At 43.3% G+C, this 19,351-nt stretch overlaps 1 protein-coding gene across 1 annotated transcript in view; it reads left to right on the forward strand.

Annotated features, from left to right (window-relative positions):
- The window catches only part of LOC139416360 (protein bassoon-like), a 194,376-nt gene extending 187,177 nt beyond the window's left edge, over positions 1 to 7,199 (forward strand). Inside the window, exon 13 of the mRNA XM_071164895.1 lies at positions 6,692 to 7,199. The gene's annotated coding sequence lies outside the window, so the exon portion shown is untranslated. The remainder of the gene's footprint in view (positions 1 to 6,691) is intronic.
- The last annotated feature ends 12,152 nt before the right edge of the window (positions 7,200 to 19,351 follow it).

The following is a 19,351-nucleotide window of genomic DNA, read 5'->3' on the forward strand; positions in this document are numbered from 1 at the left end:
GAGTTTTGATCTTACCTCCGAGGGTTAATATAAGGCACATCGAAAGACTCAATGAGATAGCATGTAATCCAGGGCAAATTCTACCTACACCTGTCTGTGGCATTGTGTCATTGGTTTTGGCAGTGTTAGCACTATTTTGTTATCTTCTACCTCTTCTACCAGTTTCTAGAGAGAATAGAACATCCCATATTTGATTACAGTAGTTTGTAACTGAACAGCAGAGTATCTTGTGGTTCAACTGCTGTCCCTTTATATCACAAAGCACCGGGAGACAAATAGTTAAAGAAAAACACCACTCAAAAACGATCGTTTGGTATTTTCTTCATTAGTCCACTGTTGATACATCCCCAAAATGTTTTGCATGTCAGCAATCAAGCGCAGCACAAGATATTGGACTCTCAAGGAGCAAAATGTCACTTTCATGAAGCAAATGGTCACAAAACTGTTTAGTGGATTTTTCCTTTAAACAAAACACTCTACCCTCAAGCACGTATAGTTAGGGTATTGTTACTTTCTGGCTAGCCCGCTGTTTTTAATAATGCATCAGTGAATTAGATGAAGGGGGCTATCCGGTTATGAACAACACTCATCATATTCACAGAGAACAGAGCACGCTCTTTGACTATGGAACAGCTCTTTGGCCGGTAACAGTATCCGTGGATGGATATGAAATTGAGTGACGTGGTAATGTGTGCCAGAAGATTGTGTATCCATCCACCTCCGCCCCGGGACCCCTTATTCTCCACTCCCCCACCCCACAGCATACACTGTATACTTCTCAACTCCTCACTGTTCATCCGCTACAGATGGCTCTGGTTTACCTTTGTTTGCTAAAGTAACCATTCTTTACCTTCCGTTCTCTCTCTACCAACTCTTCTCTCTGCCTCCTCCTCTTCTCTCCACCTCCTCATCATCTCTCTACCTCCTCCTCATCTCAAATCAAATCAAATCAAATCAAATCAAATTTTATTTGTCACATACACATGGTTAGCAGATGTTAATGCGAGTGTAGCGAAATGCTTGTGCTTCTAGTTCCGACAATGCAGTAATAACAAGTAATCTAACTAACAATTCCAAAACTACTGTCTCGTACACAGTGTAAGGGGATAAAGAATATGTACATAAGGATATATGAATGAGTGATGGTACAGAGCAGCATAGGCAAGATACAGTAGATGGTATCGAGTACAGTATGTACAAATGAGATGAGTATGTAAACAAAGTGGCATAGTTTAAAGTGGCTAGTGATACATGTATTACATAAGGATACAGTCGATGATATAGAGTACAGTATATACGTATGCATATGAGATGAATAATGTAGGGTAAGTAACATTATATAAGGTAGCATTGTTTAAAGTGGCTAGTGATATATTTACATCATTTCCCATCAATTCCCATTATTAAAGTGGCTGGAGTTGAGTCAGTGTCAGTGTGTTGGCAGCAGCCACTCAGTGTTAGTGGTGGCTGTTTAACAGTCTGATGGCCTTGAGATAGAAGCTGTTTTTCAGTCTCTCGGTCCCAGCTTTGATGCACCTGTACTGACCTCGCCTTCTGGATGATAGCGGGGTGAACAGGCAGTGGCTCGGGTGGTTGATGTCCTTGATGATCTTTATGGCCTTCCTGTGACATCGGGTGGTGTAGGTGTCCTGGAGGGCAGGTAGTTTGCCCCCGGTGATGCGTTGTGCAGACCTCACTACCCTCTGGAGAGCCTTACGGTTGAGGGCGGTGCAGTTGCCATACCAGGCGGTGATACAGCCCGCCAGGATGCTCTCGATTGTGCATCTGTAGAAGTTAGTGAGTGCTTTTGGTGACAAGCCGAATTTCTTCAGCCTCCTGAGGTTGAAGAGGCGCTGCTGCGCCTTCTTCACGATGCTGTCTGTGTGAGTGGACCAATTCAGTTTGTCTGTGATGTGTATGCCGAGGAACTTAAAACTTGCTACCCTCTCCACTACTGTTCCATCGATGTGGATAGGGGGGTGTTCCCTCTGCTGTTTCCTGAAGTCCACAATCATCTCCTTAGTTTTGTTGACGTTGAGTGTGAGGTTATTTTCCTGACACCACACTCCGAGGGCCCTCACCTCCTCCCTGTAGGCCGTCTCGTCGTTGTTGGTAATCAAGCCTACCACTGTTGTGTCGTCCGCAAACTTGATGATTGAGTTGGAGGCGTGCGTGGCCACGCAGTCGTGGGTGAACAGGGAGTACAGGAGAGGGCTCAGAACGCACCCTTGTGGGGCCCCAGTGTTGAGGATCAGCGGGGAGGAGATGTTGTTGCCTACCCTCACCACCTGGGGGCGGCCCGTCAGGAAGTCCAGTACCCAGTTGCACAGGGCGGGGTCGAGACCCAGGGTCTCGAGCTTGATGACGAGCTTGGAGGGTACTATGGTGTTGAATGCCGAGCTGTAGTCGATGAACAGCATTCTCAAATAGGTATTCCTCTTGTCCAGATGGGTTAGGGCAGTGTGCAGTGTGGTTGAGATTGCATCGTCTGTGGACCTATTTGGGCGGTAAGCAAATTGGAGTGGGTCTAGGGTGTCAGGTAGGGTGGAGGTGATATGGTCCTTGACTAGTCTCTCAAAGCACTTCATGATGACGGATGTGAGTGCTACGGGGCGGTAGTCGTTTAGCTCAGTTACCTTAGCTTTCTTGGGAACAGGAACAATGGTGGCCCTCTTGAAGCATGTGGGAACAGCAGACTGGTATAGGGATTGATTGAATATGTCCGTAAACACACCGGCCAGCTGGTCTGCGCATGCTCTGAGGGCGCGGCTGGGGATGCCGTCTGGGCCTGCAGCCTTGCGAGGGTTAACACGTTTAAATGTCTTACTCACCTCGGCTGCAGTGAAGGAGAGACCGCATGTTTTCGTTGCAGGCCGTGTCAGTGGCACTGTATTGTCCTCAAAGCGGGCAAAAAAGTGATTTAGTCTGCCTGGGAGCAAGACATCCTGGTTCGTGACTGGGCTGGATTTCTTCCTGTAGTCCGTGATTGACTGTAGACCCTGCCACATGCCTCTTGTGTCTGAGCCGTTGAATTGAGATTCTACTTTGTCTCTGTACTGGCGCTTAGCTTGTTTGATAGCCTTGCGGAGGGAATAGCTGCACTGTTTGTATTCGGTCATGTTACCAGACACCTTGCCCTGATTAAAAGCAGTGGTTCGCGCTTTCAGTTTCACACGAATGCTGCCATCAATCCACGGTTTCTGGTTAGGGAATGTTTTAATCGTTGCTATGGGAACGACATCTTCAACGCACGTTCTAATGAACTCGCACACCGAATCAGCGTATTCGTCAATGTTGTTATCTGACGCAATACGAAACATCTCCCAGTCCACGTGATGGAAGCAGTCTTGGAGTGTGGAGTCAGCTTGGTCGGACCAGCGTTGGACAGACCTCAGCGTGGGAGCCTCTTGTTTTAGTTTCTGTCTGTAGGCAGGGATCAACAAAATGGAGTCGTGGTCAGCTTTTCCGAAAGAGGGGCGGGGCAGGGCCTTATATGCGTCGCGGAAGTTAGAGTAACAATGATCCAAGGTCTTTCCACCCCTGGTTGCGCAATCGATATGCTGATAAAATTTAGGGAGTCTTGTTTTCAGATTAGCCTTGTTAAAATCCCCAGCTACAATGAATGCAGCCTCCGGATAAATCGTTTCCAGTTTGCAGAGAGTTAAATAAAGTTCGTTCAGAGCCATCGATGTGTCTGCTTGGGGGGGGATATATACGGCTGTGATTATAATCGAAGAGAATTCTCTTGGTAGATAATGCGGTCTACATTTGATTGTGAGGAATTCTAAATCAGGTGAACAGAAGGATTTGAGTTCCTGTATGTTTCTTTCATCACACCATGTCACGTTGGCCATGAGGCATACGCCCCCGCCCCTCTTCTTACCAGAAAGATGTTTGTTTCTGTCAGCGCGATGCGTGGAGAAACCCGTTGGCTGCACCGCTTCGGATAGAGTCTCTCCAGTGAGCCATGTTTCAGTGAAGCAAAGGACGTTACAGTCTCTGATGTCCCTCTGGAATGCTACCCTTGCTCGGATTTCATCAACCTTGTTGTCAAGAGACTGGACATTGGCAAGAAGAATGCTAGGGAGTGGTGTACGGTGTGCCCGTCTCCGGAGTCTGACCAGAAGACCGCCTCGTTTCCCTCTCTTTCGGAGTCGTTTTTTTGGGTCGCTGCATAGGATCCACTCCGTTGTCCTGTTTGTAAGGCAGAACACAGGATCCGCTTCGCGAAAAACATATTCTTGGTCGTACTGATGGTGAGTTGACGCTGATCTTATATTCAGTAGTTCTTCTCGACTGTATGTAATGAAACCTAAGATGACCTGGGGTACTAATGTAAGAAATAACACGTAAAAAAACAAAAAACTGCATAGTTTCCTAGGAACGCGAAGCGAGGCGGCCATCTCTGTCGGCGCCGGAAGTCAAGCTACCTCCTCCTCATCTCTCTACCTCCTCCTCTTCTCTCTACCTCCTCCTCATCTCTCTACCTCCTCCTCATCTCTCTACCTCCTCCTCATCTCTCTACCTCCTCCTCATCTCTCTACCTCCTCCTCATCTCTCTACCTCCTCCTCTTCTCTCTACCTCCTCCTCTTCTCTCTACCTCCTCCTCTTCTCTCCACCTCCTCCTCTTCTCTCTACCTCCTCCTCTTCTCTCTACCTCCTCCTCATCTCTCTACCTCCTCATCTCTCTACCTCCTCCTCTTCTCTCTACCTCCTCCTCTTCTCTCTACCTCCTGCTCATCTCTCTACCTCCTCCTCTTCTCTCTACCTCCTCTTCTCTCATCCTCCTCCTCATTTCTCTACCTCCTCCTCCTCTCTACCTCCTCATCATCTCTCTACCTCCTCCTCATCTCTCTACCTCCTCCTCATCTCTCTACCTCCTCTTCATCTCTCTACCTCCTCCTCTTCCCCCATGGTGCGTAATAGATTTCATATCGCGCAGCAGTAATGTATGATGACTTTGCCACGTTGAAAATGACAAACCAGCATTGTCATATGACCTCTCCAGAGTAATTAACTAGGCCCAAGAATAAAGCTGTGGAACCAAGGCAAGCAGCGTTGGAGGAGCAAACGGAACAACCACAACGTTTGTTTATATTATAGCATCATTCCCTTTGTGACAGAAGAGAGCATCCCTGATTGTTTTTGAATTGTGTTGTGAAATTGTGACATCGGAGCCCTGCTCTCCCATGGTGCCCGTTGAGGTCACGGCCTTTTAGGGTCACAGGGCGACTTGGTTGTTTTCACTGGGATGTAAATGTAATGAATACGGCTAGCAGCTAACTGTTCCACACAATACGTTTCGATGTGATATCTAAACTTACTGTAACATGACACCTGAACAGATCCCTCATGCTTAACATAGCATAATTGAAGATAGCATTACCGTGTGGATCACCTGGCATCTACTGAGACTCGCAGGAAGGCTGGAATATCACGCACATCAAATTGTGCAGGAACACACAGACATTTTAGGAATTGACCACTACGCTCACAGAGGCTTCCTTCTACCACAGTGGGGCAGCAGTGCACAGACTATGAGAGAGAAAGGGAGAGAGCGAGACCATGTTACAGTACATTACATCATAGCAACCCAATGAACCCAATATAAAAAACCCTAGTGTTGAGAACTGGAACTTTGGTTTTGAATGGCTGTCCCCATGGGGTCCTGTTAGACAAGCTCAAGGAGAACGCCTTAACAGGCTTTACCGTAGCTTCCCCTAGTGTATCTGATTAACAGGCCTTCATTTAGCACAACACCCAGTCACATCTCCTTAAACACATACTCCCACTGGCTTATGGTGTACATCATGCTACATGAAACACAACTACAGCACCCATAATGCTCTGTAATCATATACGGCTGTCATCTCAGTGGAGACGTTCCCGGAAGCGAACACAGCGTCTCCTTAAATAATACATCTAAGCGTGGTTGATTTCCTTCTGGAGAAGATGATTTTGAGGCCCGTGTGTGACTGATGCATTATCCGTCGACGACATACAGTATGTCCGTCGGGTTCAGCTGTCAGAAATGGCAGTGTGCTGCCTGAGACGGAGACTCATGCTGTATCTGTAGTGCAAGGTGTTGCAGCCAACCGCGCCGTGATGACTAACCACCTCATGTGACCACAGCCCCAGTCTGTCTCTCTCAGCATTAGCGTTCTCGTGGACAGATATTGGTGCCGCTGATGGAATGAATGGAGCCTCATGCACAGTGGACCATCTTGTGTTTGGAGCTGTCTGTGAAATGGACTGTTCTGCTGTGTTTATGTCCGATTCAGTGAGAGAGAGCCTACATGTAGCCTGCCATGCCCTTACAGTCACAATATTCAATGGATGGTTGTTACTGTTAATATTTTGTTAAATGTGTTTTACTGAGGATAAACTGAGTGTAATGTAATAGAGGTAGTATAATTACATAACCTGCACAGACCTCAGCACACTGTACAGTTCAGTCCTGTTTTTCTTCTGCTCTTCTGCCATCTAGTGTTGAATCATGGGATTTCACTCTGTTCTAATCGTATGCTAATCTAATCGTATGAGAGGGTTCATTTAGAACGCTTATTTCCACAGAATGATTTAATTAAGTTGTTCATTGGAGATCCATTTAATGTATTTACTGTTTCATTCAGGCTATTGTAAGATACTCATAGGATACCAGTCACCTGACTTTGTGTTCACGTTCTCCAGATCGTTTTGAGGCCACCAGGCTGCAATGCCCACAGCCAAAGAACCAGGCCCCTGACACCCTGGGACCCCCAGAACACCCTAGGGCTGTGGTCTGCACTGAGGTCACAAGCCCCGAGGACCCTTCCAGAGAGCGGCTAGCTGGATAGAGAGCCTGTTCCCCCTGGTCTCTGCCTCTGTCCGGGTTTTCAGCACCAACTCGCAAACAGCCATTATCCTTTGGGGAATGGGCTCTGTACTAAGGAATACTCCATCCAGCTGCTCTGTAAGAGGATGGGAGGGAGCCACAATACTGTGACACCCCAGCACACTGATGATGCTGTCCTCTAGTCCAGTGGTTCCCAACCTTTTTTCGGGTAACTGAATTTTGATCTGCCCGGAGTACCCCTGAAGTACCCCCTCATGTTCATTTTACCAGTCGGCCTACTACAGTGCCTTGCGAAAGTATTCGGCCCCCTTGAACTTTGCGACCTTTTGCCACATTTCAGGCTTCAAACATAAAGATATAAAACTGTATTTTTTTGTGAAGAATCAACAACAAGTGGGACACAATCATGAAGTGGAACGACATTTATTGGATATTTCAAACTTATTTAACAAATCAAAAACTGAAAAATTGGGCGTGCAAAATTATTCAGCCCCCTTAAGTTAATACTTTGTAGCGCCACCTTTTGCTGCGATTACAGCTGTAAGTCGCTTGTTGGTATGTCTCTATCAGTTTTGCACATCGAGAGACTGACATTTTTTCCCATTCCTCCTTGCAAAACAGCTCGAGCTCAGTGAGGTTGGATGGAGAGCATTTGTGAACAGCAGTTTTCAGTTCTTTCCACAGATTCTCGATTGGATTCAGGTCTGGACTTTGACTTGGCCATTCTAACACCTGGATATGTTTATTTTTGAACCATTCCATTGTAGATTTTGCTTTATGTTTTGGATCATTGTCTTGTTGGAAGACAAATCTCCGTCCCAGTCTCAGGTCTTTTGCAGACTCCATCAGGTTTTCTTCCAGAATGGTCCTGTATTTGGCTCCATCCATCTTCCCATCAATTTTAACCATCTTCCCTGTCCCTGCTGAAGAAAAGCAGGCCCAAATCATGATGCTGCCACCACCATGTTTGACAGTGGGGATGGTGTGTTCAGGGTGATGAGCTGTGTTGCTTTTACGCCAAACATAACGTTTTGCATTGTTGCCAAAAAGTTCAATTTTGGTTTAATCTGACCAGAGCACCTTCTTCCACATGTTTGGTGTGTCTCCCAGGTGGCTTGTGGCAAACTTTAAACAACACTTTTTATGGATATCTTTAAGAAATGGCTTTCTTCTTGCCACTCTTCCATAAAGGCCAGATTTGTGCAATATACGACTGATTGTTGTCCTATGGACAGAGTCTCCCACCTCAGCTGTAGATCTCTGCAGTTCATCCAGAGTGATCATGGGCCTCTTGGCTGAAAGTTTAGAGGGACGGCCAGGTCAACTTTAGAAGTTTAGAGGGACGGCCAGGTCTTGGTAGATTTGCAGTGGTCTGATACTCCTTCCATTTCAATATTATCGCTTGCACAGTGCTCCTTGGGATGTTTAAAGCTTGGGAAATCTTTTTGTATCCAAATCCGGCTTTAAACTTCTTCACAACAGTATCTCGGACCTGCCTGTTGTGTTCCTTGTTCTTCATGATGCTCTCTGCGCTTTTGACGGACCTCTGAGACTATCACAGTGCAGGTGCATTTATACGGAGACTTGATTACACACAGGTGGATTGTATTTATCATCATTAGTCATTTAGGTCAACATTGGATCATTCAGAGATCCTCACTGAACTTCTGGAGAGAGTTTGCTACACTGAAAGTAAAGGGGCTGAATAATTTTGCACGCCCAATTTTTCAGTTTTTGATTTGTTAAAAAAGTTTGAAATATCCAATAAATGTCGTTCCACTTCATGATTGTGTCCCACTTGTTGTTGATTCTTCACAAAAAAAATACAGTTTTATATCTTTATGTTTGAAGCCTGAAATGTGGCAAAAGGTCGCAAAGTTCAAGGGGGCCGAATACTTTCGCAAGGCACTGTATCTCATGAGTCTTCTCAAGTACCCCCCTGTTGATAGGCCAAATACTCCCAGGAGTCCTAGTACCCCTGGTTGGGAACCACTGCTCTAGTCTGTGGGCTGTTGTGCTGCTGCCTGCTGGGGGCGGAATACATCCCAGGGAGCGTGGCCATGGTGGCAGGTTAGGATCCTTGATTCCGTACGCCTGTGCTCAGACACACTCTCCTTTCATCTCCGAAATAAAGAAAAGAAAACTGAAGCGCTTCGTAGGTTTTTCTGGTACTAAATACTTCCTGTTTCATTTGGATGCTGATAACAATTTAGGGAAGAAGAAGAAGAAGAAGAAAGAAAAAAAACACAATAAGGATGACTAGCATGACGACTCCACGGTTTGTTCTGGTTTTATCTTTACATTCCAGAATGAAAGAAGGCACCGTTTTTTTTTATGCTGACTCATTCTTTTTTTTTTATGTGTCTAAGAAGTGTATAGTGGATTTAGGATTTTGAATGCATGGAACTTTATATCCAAGACCTTACACTGTTCACCATTTCAATCACAGAGGCCATAAGACACTGGTTAATAATAAAACTCATTTAAAATAAACTCCAAAAGAAGACAAGGTGGACATAATACTGAATCTGGCTACAGAATGGGAGAATCATCATTCGGGAGGTTTTGGTTGCACCATGAGAGCCGAATGTGGCTAGTTTTTTTTGGTTTTTTGCCATTACCGAGCCATTAATTAGAAAATAAAAAACATCCCCGGAACGTTTGGGTTCATAGTGTTTCTGAACCTTCCCACAACGTTTGGATCTCTGGTGTTTGTTTTTTTACAACAGTTTTTTGTTCTCGCTCTGTATTTGCCTGATTTTCTGTTACATGATAGCGGATTCGCCTTAATCATGCCATTGTTTTTATTTAGAGTAAAGTGACTTAAATATCTTATTTTTGTACTCCATGTTGTGTCCATAAAGCTTCTTTTCATTGCAGACGTTTTTTTGTATGTGATAATGATGTCAGCTGGAACAATAGCTATGGGATTCATTTCATATTTTTGTATGTTGTTTCACTTTTAGGTTTGAAATTATTTATATGATTTATTTTTCATACATTTATGTGTTTATGGTTGCCATAATAATTGATTACGTTATTTATTGATTTATGATTATTAATAATGAAAATGCAATAGTATGTGGAAGGAAGTCAGTAAAGAGCACAGTCTTGTGTCATTTAAAAAAAATCAGTGGTCAGGAATGTGTTGCCTCTGTCTGCATATCTGAGTTGTGCAATTTTCTGCTATCACATCTTAACAGGGCCACACCTGGGTCAGATTCACTAGGCACCAAACCGAAGAAACAATGGACTGAAACAGGGAGGGACTACCTGAAATTGTCCAATAAGAAACCCCAATTTTCATTTTCCGTTGTAAAACGTTTTGCAACAGTGTGCTCTAATGAATACGACCCTGGAAATCCATTCTTGTACTTTGTTACTGCCCAGACAAGGCACATAATATCTGCCCATTTTGATATGTGAGCACTGCAAGACAGCAGAGAGGCACTGAATACAAACCAGTGCAAATCACCATTGAATCTGACTTGAAGTACTTTAGCATTCTTTTGTTGACTGTCATCATCGTCAATGGGTTTTCATGTTCTCTGGCTAACTACAAGTGTTTTAATATCCAAAAGAACACAAAGGGGAAAAGAGATAATACTTACTGACAAGTAGTACATATATATGTGTTTCAAATATACTGAGGTTGACACACTGGAGAAACCTAGTCTGCGCACACTCACATATGGCGATATGAGTTATGTGCACGTTCAAGGTGTTTGGAGCGTTAGACGCTGAAGGGTCAAAGATACAGTTGGTTCAGTCACCGATAGTTATTTGCCTTTTGTTTTTGCGACCAAACTGCAAACCCCAAGATGTTGACAGTTGTCACAGAAACCGCTCAGGTCAGTGTTCTTCCTGCTGTTCTTTGCAGTGCAGTGTAGTTGGACTGGTCAGGTGGGACTGGTCAGGCACTCCGATGCTACAGAGGCCTACTGATGGGATCCCAAACCTGATGTATATTGTCTCTCTCTCTCTCTCTCTCTCTCTCTCTCTCTCTGTGTGGACGCTGGGATAAAGCATGCTCCGGCAAAATCTCAGTAACAGTCACTTCTGTATAGTTACGTTCCTGATGTCTGTGTGTATGTGTGAGTATGCGTGTGTTTCTCATCATCCTATTACAAAACAAACCAATATTTGACAAATAAAACATAAGTGTGTGGTCGACAGCAACTTTTCCATTTCAAACGTTCTATGCAATTAATCATATTTAGGGGAAATACTAGGGAAGAAAAAAAACAACTGAATACCACTATCGTTGTCATGCCTGAGAAAAATACTGCTTTATTGTAGCGTTCCTGCTACAAAAACAAAATGGACTTGTTTGTATATAGCTACAATACTTTTAAGTCAGGAATTTGATTCAATGTTTTTTTTTGTTGTTGGCATGTTTAAGTCTCCTCACTGAAAATTGGGACCTGTTGCCAAAGGATTAACTATATAGGCACCCTAAAAACAGCACGCTATTTCTATTTGTGCACTAAAGGCTATAGTGAATCGGATGCCATTTTTTTTAATGTAGAATACTGTCATAAAAGTCTGCCATCTTATTGCTTCAAGCATGGGTTGCTGGGTACGTACAGTACAGCCGTGGATCCCAATATCTGGCTGCCAGTTTGTGCACTTCTTATTTCGTAAAGTGAATAAAGCTGCTGAAGAATTAAGCCAATTCTATGAAGAGATTAAATATATCAATTATATATACAGTACCAGGCAAAAGTTTAGACACCAACTCATGTTTTAATCTACACTGTTATCTACACTGTAACTATGAAATAACACATATGGAATCGTGTAGTAACCAAAAGTGTTAAACAAATCTAAATATATTTGAGATTTTCAGAGTTGCCACCCTTTGCCTTGATAACAGCTTTGCACACTCTTGGCATTCTCTCAACCAGCTTCATGAAGTAGTCACCTGGAATGCATTTCAATGAATAACAGGTGTGCCTTGTTAAAAGTTAATTTGTGGAATTTCTTTCCTTAATGCATTTGAGTCAATCAATTGTGTTGTGACAAGGTAGGGGTGGTATACAGAAGATTGTATTTTACCAAATAGTGCTAAGTCCATATTATGGCAAGAACAGCTCAAATAAGCAAAGAGAAATGACAGTCCATCATTACTTTAAGACATGAAGGTCAGTCAATACGGAACATTTCATTAACTTTTAAAGTTTCTTCAAGTGCAGTCGCAAAAACCCACCATGCGCAATGATGAAACTGGTTTTCATGAGAACAGCCACAGGAAAGGAAGACCCAGTTATCTCTGCTGCAGAGGATAAGGCTAAGTAACACGAGCAATGGACATTAGACCGGTGGAAATCTGTCCTTTGGTCTGATGATTCCAAATTTGAGATTTTTGGATCCAAACGCTGTGTCTTTGTGAGATGCAGAGTAGGTGAACGGATGATCTTTGCATGTGTGGTTCCCACCGTGAATCATGGAGGAGGTGGTATGATTGTGTGGGGGTGCTTTGCTGGTGACACTATGTGTGATTTATTTAGAATTCAAAGCACTCTTAACCAGCATGGCTACCACAGCATTCTGCAGCGATACGCCATCCCATCTGGTTTGCACTTAGTGGGACTATGATTTGTTTTTCAACAGGACAATGACCCAACACCTCCAGGCTGTGTAAGGGATATTTGACCAAGAAGGAGAGTGATGGAGTGCTACATCAGATGACCTGGCCTCCATAATCACCCGACCTCAACCCAATTGAGATGGTGTGGGATGAGTTGGACCGCAGAGTGAAGGAAAAGCAGCCAACAAGTGCTCAGAATATGTCTCATTCAAGACTGTTGGAAAAGCATTCCAGGTGAAGCTGGTTGAGAGAATGCCAAGAGTGTGCAAAGCTGTCATCAAGGCAAAGGGTGGCTACTTTAAAGAATCTAAAATAAAATAAAATATTTTTTATTTGTTAAACACTTTTTGGGTTACATGATTCCATATGTGTTATTTCATAGTTTTGATGTCTTCACTATTATTCTACGATGTAAAAAAAATAGTAAAATAAAAAATTGTGTTTCTGGTACTGGTACTGTATATAAATATACAGTATATGTAAAACAAATACTATATATTAAATATATATGACAACATATAACACAAATATTTCTGTAATGACAGGCACTTTTCATGATCAAAGGGGTTGACCATGTGTGTGTACACTGCCAATACCTATTAATATAATATGATACACGTGTAGTTTGAACGTTGATGGGAGGCTGCTGGCACTACAAAGCTTGTTTCCTTTTGGTGTGACCCACAGAAAACCATTGTAGGCTATATCCACTCACCATTCATCTGGCTTGAAGGACCTTGGGAGGCTATAGTGTGAACATCCCTTAACCCACAACTCACTCGGTACACTAACTGCTATTTCAAGTATGGGCGAATTAGTTCAATGTAAAAAATATATATATAAAAAAACATTTTAAAAAAGTGGAGATATTTTTATGACTTCTATACAGAAATATTATTTTATCAGACAGATGAATAGAGTCATTGGTACGCTGTCCATATCTCTATGGACTTTATGGAATAGAATCATGATCGTATCAATATTGACCTAATGGAGCTGGTGCAAAGGCCTGCTGACAGTCAATAGACACTGGCATGGAAAAGCACCTCACAGGCTCACTGCCATTAGAACAGACTAGTGACATATAGTCATTGTCCCCTGACTGGAATATTAGATATGTGTAAATTAGATATAGATATAATAGAGGTCATAATAATAAAGCTGTAAAAAAAAAAATAGAAATAAAGGGAAATGATATTTATCCAAATCCAATTATGACTTGTGTATGTTTATGTTTGAAGGAGTTTGTAACTGTGTTCAATCACTTTGCCTCAGGAAAGCACACACAAAATGCACCGCGGCGAAACGAAAGGGGACGTTAATATGCATAGTAGTAAGGGCTTATTATTCCAATGTTGGTCAATCAAGAAAGCCATCTTGTTACTGTCCCATCCAGTCCTACATCTACTCTGGATTGCATGGGCTTCAGACCACAGCATTTTGCCAGGGACAAATACAAACACTCATGTCTTTTTTTTACGCCAACCAAAAATGTTGCTTTTAAAGTAGCATAGCAAACTGTGACGATCTGCCCTTACTGTGGGTGGTTGTGGATGGCTATGCACAGTGAACAACAAAAGTATTTATTACTATGGATGAAGAGAAAAGGGTGACAGACAGGTCTAGGAAGGGAATGTTGAAAGGAAGAAATAAAAAGCTACAGGAAGATGTTTCACAACCAACCAGGGAGCAGTCATCTTTTAAAATAGTGAAAAGTAACAAATGCATGAGCTAATGCAACCTAACGCCCGACTCCCCAGCCTCAGGCCTCTCCTTTCACCTGGCAACCATATTCACTGTAAATACCAGTCAGGACCATAGACCACGCTGTACAACATGTAAAATGTCATACAAAACACCATCACAGGCACGGGACGCCATAGTGTGCAGTGAAGCCACACAGGCCGACCTCGCCAAACATGTGCTTTTGTGTAACAAAAAAAAATACAAAAAAAAAAGAGCAGTTATTGCTTTTTTTTAAAGCATTGTGTATGTGGCTGGCTCGTGCAGACTGTTTAAAAAGAAAAGTTGTATTCAGAAACATATTGGTCAGTGTAGAGTTTCTATACATGTTGTGTTTGTAAAATGAGAAGAAAAAAAAAACCTCAAAAGGGATATCCTGGCTTCCATATACAAACATGTTTGGGGGGTGTATAAAAGAAAATGTAATCTAATTGAAAATAAGCTACAGAAAATAAAGGCAGAGTCCCTAAATGAATAAGATGTTACATTCACTGTTGTAAGTGCAATGAGCTATACTTCATGTATCCATTGTAAAACATTGTGTATGTTTCAGTGTATTCCTGTAAACAATTGTATTAGACTTGGTGCATCATGTCATGTAATGTGCTGAATGAAATTATGACCTTACAATACATTTCAAATCAGGAAAGGAATAAAAGAGAACAAAAAGAACAAACAACCGTTGTGTCTAGTAATCTGTCTAGAATTAGTTAGAAATACTGCTTCTTCATATTCAAATTCAAGGTTATTATCATTTTGTAATTTTATAACAGTTCTTATTTATATTCGTTTTTTAAGATTTTTTTTAACCAGAAATTCAGTTTAGTTTGTTTGTTTTCAGACTTGATTTGATTTTTTTAAAAAAACATTTCTATTTCATTTTTTATATTATTTAGTTTGTTTTATTGTTAGGGAAAGAGGGTTGATTTAAGCATGGGAGGCGAGAAGACATTGGTGTTGTAGGCGTATGGGCAGGGGTACTCGAGTACTATTCGACAAGGTCCCGTCACACACATTTCCTAGCTGGCAAACGTCGACATTGATATTGTCATTTATCAGGAGGCATACTACATGATAAAGAGGTATTTTACTGGTTAAAATCTGGGCGGGACATTTTATAACCAGATCACAACCAGCTTAAGACATATTTATCGTCTTTTTGACGTTATTTTTTGTTGATATCTGTTTTTTTGGTTGAAATCTGATTGAACTACTGACCAGTTATCAAAATTATTCGTATATAAACATGGGCACAGTGTTTGTGGGCCATGTACCCATTGCATATAAGACACTAGAGCATTACAATTCTACATTTTTTAGTAATGTTTTTTTTTTAGCCAGCAGGGTCTGCATGATTCAGTTTAGCACACTTGGCAAACAGCTGGCAGCGCACATTAAAGCGGGTTAGGGTCTCGAGGCATACCGTACCCAGTCAACAAGCTGGGCTCAGGCCTAATCTGAGACTCGGAATACTCCACATGGACTCTGAGAACTTCATGCAGGCCAAGGCCTTCCCAAATCCGGCAGAATCACATTACTCTGGTATATTCCAGGTATATAAATGGTACCCGGGCCGAGTCCACTTCAGCTCATCTGGCCCGATTCATTTTTCAGGAGTAGGGCCATTTGAGGTTTTTATTTGGCAGGTGTTGAAATAGCAAACTTTTTTTTTTTTTAAGAAAAGTGATGTATTTAACCCCCAAGTAATTTGCTAGGTCATTAAAAGCTCAAATGTGTGACAGTCTCTTCCGTCCTACAGCTATCAGAGATTGTCTCTACTCTCTACTCATCTCGGATAGGTTAAACGCTTTTGATTTTACTACAGTGGTTTTTGTAGTCGCAGTCCAACCACATAGAAAGTGCACATTCACTTCAATAATATTTGTTCCAGGCTAACAGCAAGACAAACATGCACAATAATACAGGATACCCTTACAGAAATGCACTGCCGTTAAAATGGTTGTTTAATTAATGATATATGGTAGCTTGCTGTGTGTGTTGGCTTCTAATGGTAATCTCGTCTGTGTTAGCGAATTGCACTCTTTATTGTGCTGCACATTTTCTTCTGTTCCACTGAATGCTGTTTTGAAGTTCCATTATGACTAACTCAATTTGTTCTCAGAATTTAACAAATAACACGTAGCCTATGTAAACTCAGCAAAAAAACTGTTTATTTTCAGCAAACTTAACATGTGTAAATATTTGTATGAACATAAGATTCAACAACTGAGACAAACTGAACAAGTTCCACAGACATATGACTAATAAATGGAATAATGTGTCCCTGAACAAAGGGGGGGTCAAAATCAAAAGTAACAGTCAGTATCTGGTGTGGCCACCAGCTGCATTAAGTACTGCAGTGCATCTCCTCATGGACTGCACCAGATTTGCCAGTTCTTGCTGTGAGATGTTACCCCACTCTTCCACCAAGGCACCTGCAAGTTCCCGGACATTTCTGGGGGGGGAATGGCCCTAGCCCTCACCCTCAGATCCAACAGGTCCCAGACATGGTCAATGGGATTGAGATCCGGGCTCTTTGCTGGCCATGGCAGAACACTGACATTCCTGTCTTGTAGGAAATCACACACAGAACAAGCAATATGGCTGGTGGCATTGTCATGCTGGAGGGTCATGTCAGGATGAGCCTGCAGAAAGGGTACCACATGAGGGAGGAGGATGTCTTCCCTGTAACACACAGCGTTGAGATTGCCTGCAATGACAACAAGCTCAGTCCGATGATGCTGTGACACACCGCCCCAGACCATGACGGACCCTCCACCTCCAAATCGATCCCGCTCCAGAGTACAGGCATCGGTGTAACGCTCACCCCTGGTGTAACGCTCACCCCTGGTGAGACAAAACCGCGACTCATGTGAGAGCACTTTTTGCCAGTCCTGTCTGGTCCAGCAACGGTGGGTTTGTGCCCATAGGCGACGTTGTTGCCGGTGATGTCTGGTGAGGACCTGCCTTACAACAGGCCTACAAGCCCTCAGTCCAGCCCCTCTCAGCCTATTGCGGACAATCTGAGCACTGATGGAGGGATTGTGCGTTCCTGGTGTAACTCGGGCAGTTGTTGTTGCCATCCTGTACCTGTCCACAGGTGTGATGTTCGGATGTACTGATCCTGTGCAGGTGTTGCTACACGTGGTCTGCCACGGAGAGTATGATCAGCTGTTCATCCTGTCTCCCTGTGGCGCCGTCTTAAGCGTCTCACAGTACGGACATTGCAATTTATTGTCCTTTATTACCCCTGGCCACATCTGCAGTCCTCATGGCTCCTTGCAGCATGCCTAAGGCGCGTTCATGCAGATGAGCAGGGACCCTGGGCATCTTTCTGTTGGTGTTTTTCAGAGTCAGTAGAAAGGCCTCTTTAGTGTCCTACGTTTTCATAACTGTGATCTTAATTGCCTACCGTCTGTAAGCTGTTAGTGTCTTAACGACAGTTCCACAGGTGCATGTTCATTAATTGTTTATGGTTAATTGAACCAGCATGGGAAGCAGTGTTTATACCCTTTACAATGAAGATCGAAGTTATTTGAACTTCTACGAATTATCTTTGAAAAGACAGGGTCCTGAAAAGGGGACCTTTTTGCTGAGTTTATTTTATTTCAATATCATAATACAATCCACCAGGATTTACAAAACCCTATTTATCGCATTTATTTCCATAAATATTCCAAAAATAATAACTGATAATATGACTATTCTATTTTACCTTGAAGATTTTAAGCAATTAAAATAATGTGCGCAGTATATTAGTTAAATTTCAGTAGCTAAATAACGAGGTAGGTATATCAGTTCCAGCTAAAACTTGGATAGGAATCTGTGCCTCGAGCGCAGTTATAGAGATGTCTGTGCGCAGGCAGCCTGCTTGCTCAAGCGCATCGGTCAACATTCCATGCAGCAGCTGGGAAGAGCGTTTGGTAAGTGAAGTGGAGGAATGTTGGAGAAAACTTCGATGAAATATTAGCTTGCTAGCCAGTGGGTGCCCACTGGCCACGCGCACAGACGTTGATGCCGAGCTCCGGTGCCAGCTAGAAGAAGACAAAATCAAGCCTATTGATGCATCCCTCTGGATCACAAACCTGGTGGTGGTAAAAATAAAGAAATCACGGGGGCCTGCGTACCTACGTGGACCTTAGAGCAGCAAGCAAGGCAATCATCCCAGACAAATACCCCCGTGCTCACTGCCCTATTCTACGGCTCCAGTGTTCGCCACAGGATCCGCAACCTCACAGCATTCATCACCCATTTAGGGGTCTACGCTTACAAGCGCATGGCGTTTGGATTAAGCTCTGCCCCCAGCTGCTTCCAAAACATCATGATGTCTCTCTTCGCGGAGTCCCAGGAGGGGCCATCTACCCCTATGACATCGTTGTTCACGGGCCCACCACAAAGGTCCATAGTCAGCGCCTCCACGGTGTGTTCTCTGCACTGGCAAAACACCACCTCATTCTCAATGGAGAAGTGTTTATTCTCCACCCCTCCCCAGTGTCCCTCATGCTGCAAGACGGTCCTGCAGCTGACCCTGGACAGACTGCCTCATCCGGTTCAACCACCCGCTCACAATGCTTGGGCCAGTCACAGCCAACCAGCAGCGGATGAAAGACCGCTTTGACAAGTTACGGTGGGTTAGGCCACCTGTCATAACCGCCTCTGACTGGGTCAGGATCAGACGGCCCAACCGCGACAAGCTCCAGTCCTTCTGGTCAAACGTCAGATTGGACCAGCCACTTTCCAACTGACCCGCTTAGGGGTCACACACTACAAGCGCATGGCGTTTGGATTCAGCTGCCACCCCCCAGCTGCTTCCAAAAGATCATGACGTCCATCTTTGCTGGGTCCCAGGGGTGGCTATATACCTCGATGACGTTGTTGTTCACGGGCCTGGTACTCTGCGCTCAACTTTAGTCGCTGTCACTAGCCGGCTACCACCCCCTTACTCTTAACATGCACCTAATAGGCTGCTGCCCTATGTACATAGTCATGGAACACTGATCACTTTAATAATGTTTACATACCGACCTATCCTATTTAACTATTGCTGTACATATACTATTGTTCAGATATACCACCTTTATATTTATATTCTGGACTATGACATTGCTCGTCCTAATATTTCTAAATTAAATTATTTTACTTTTTAGATGCATGCATTGTTGTGAATTGTTCGATATTACTG

This window comes from Oncorhynchus clarkii, chromosome 9 (assembly GCF_045791955.1).
Source record: "Oncorhynchus clarkii lewisi isolate Uvic-CL-2024 chromosome 9, UVic_Ocla_1.0, whole genome shotgun sequence".
NCBI classification, from domain to species: domain Eukaryota; kingdom Metazoa; phylum Chordata; class Actinopteri; order Salmoniformes; family Salmonidae; genus Oncorhynchus; species Oncorhynchus clarkii.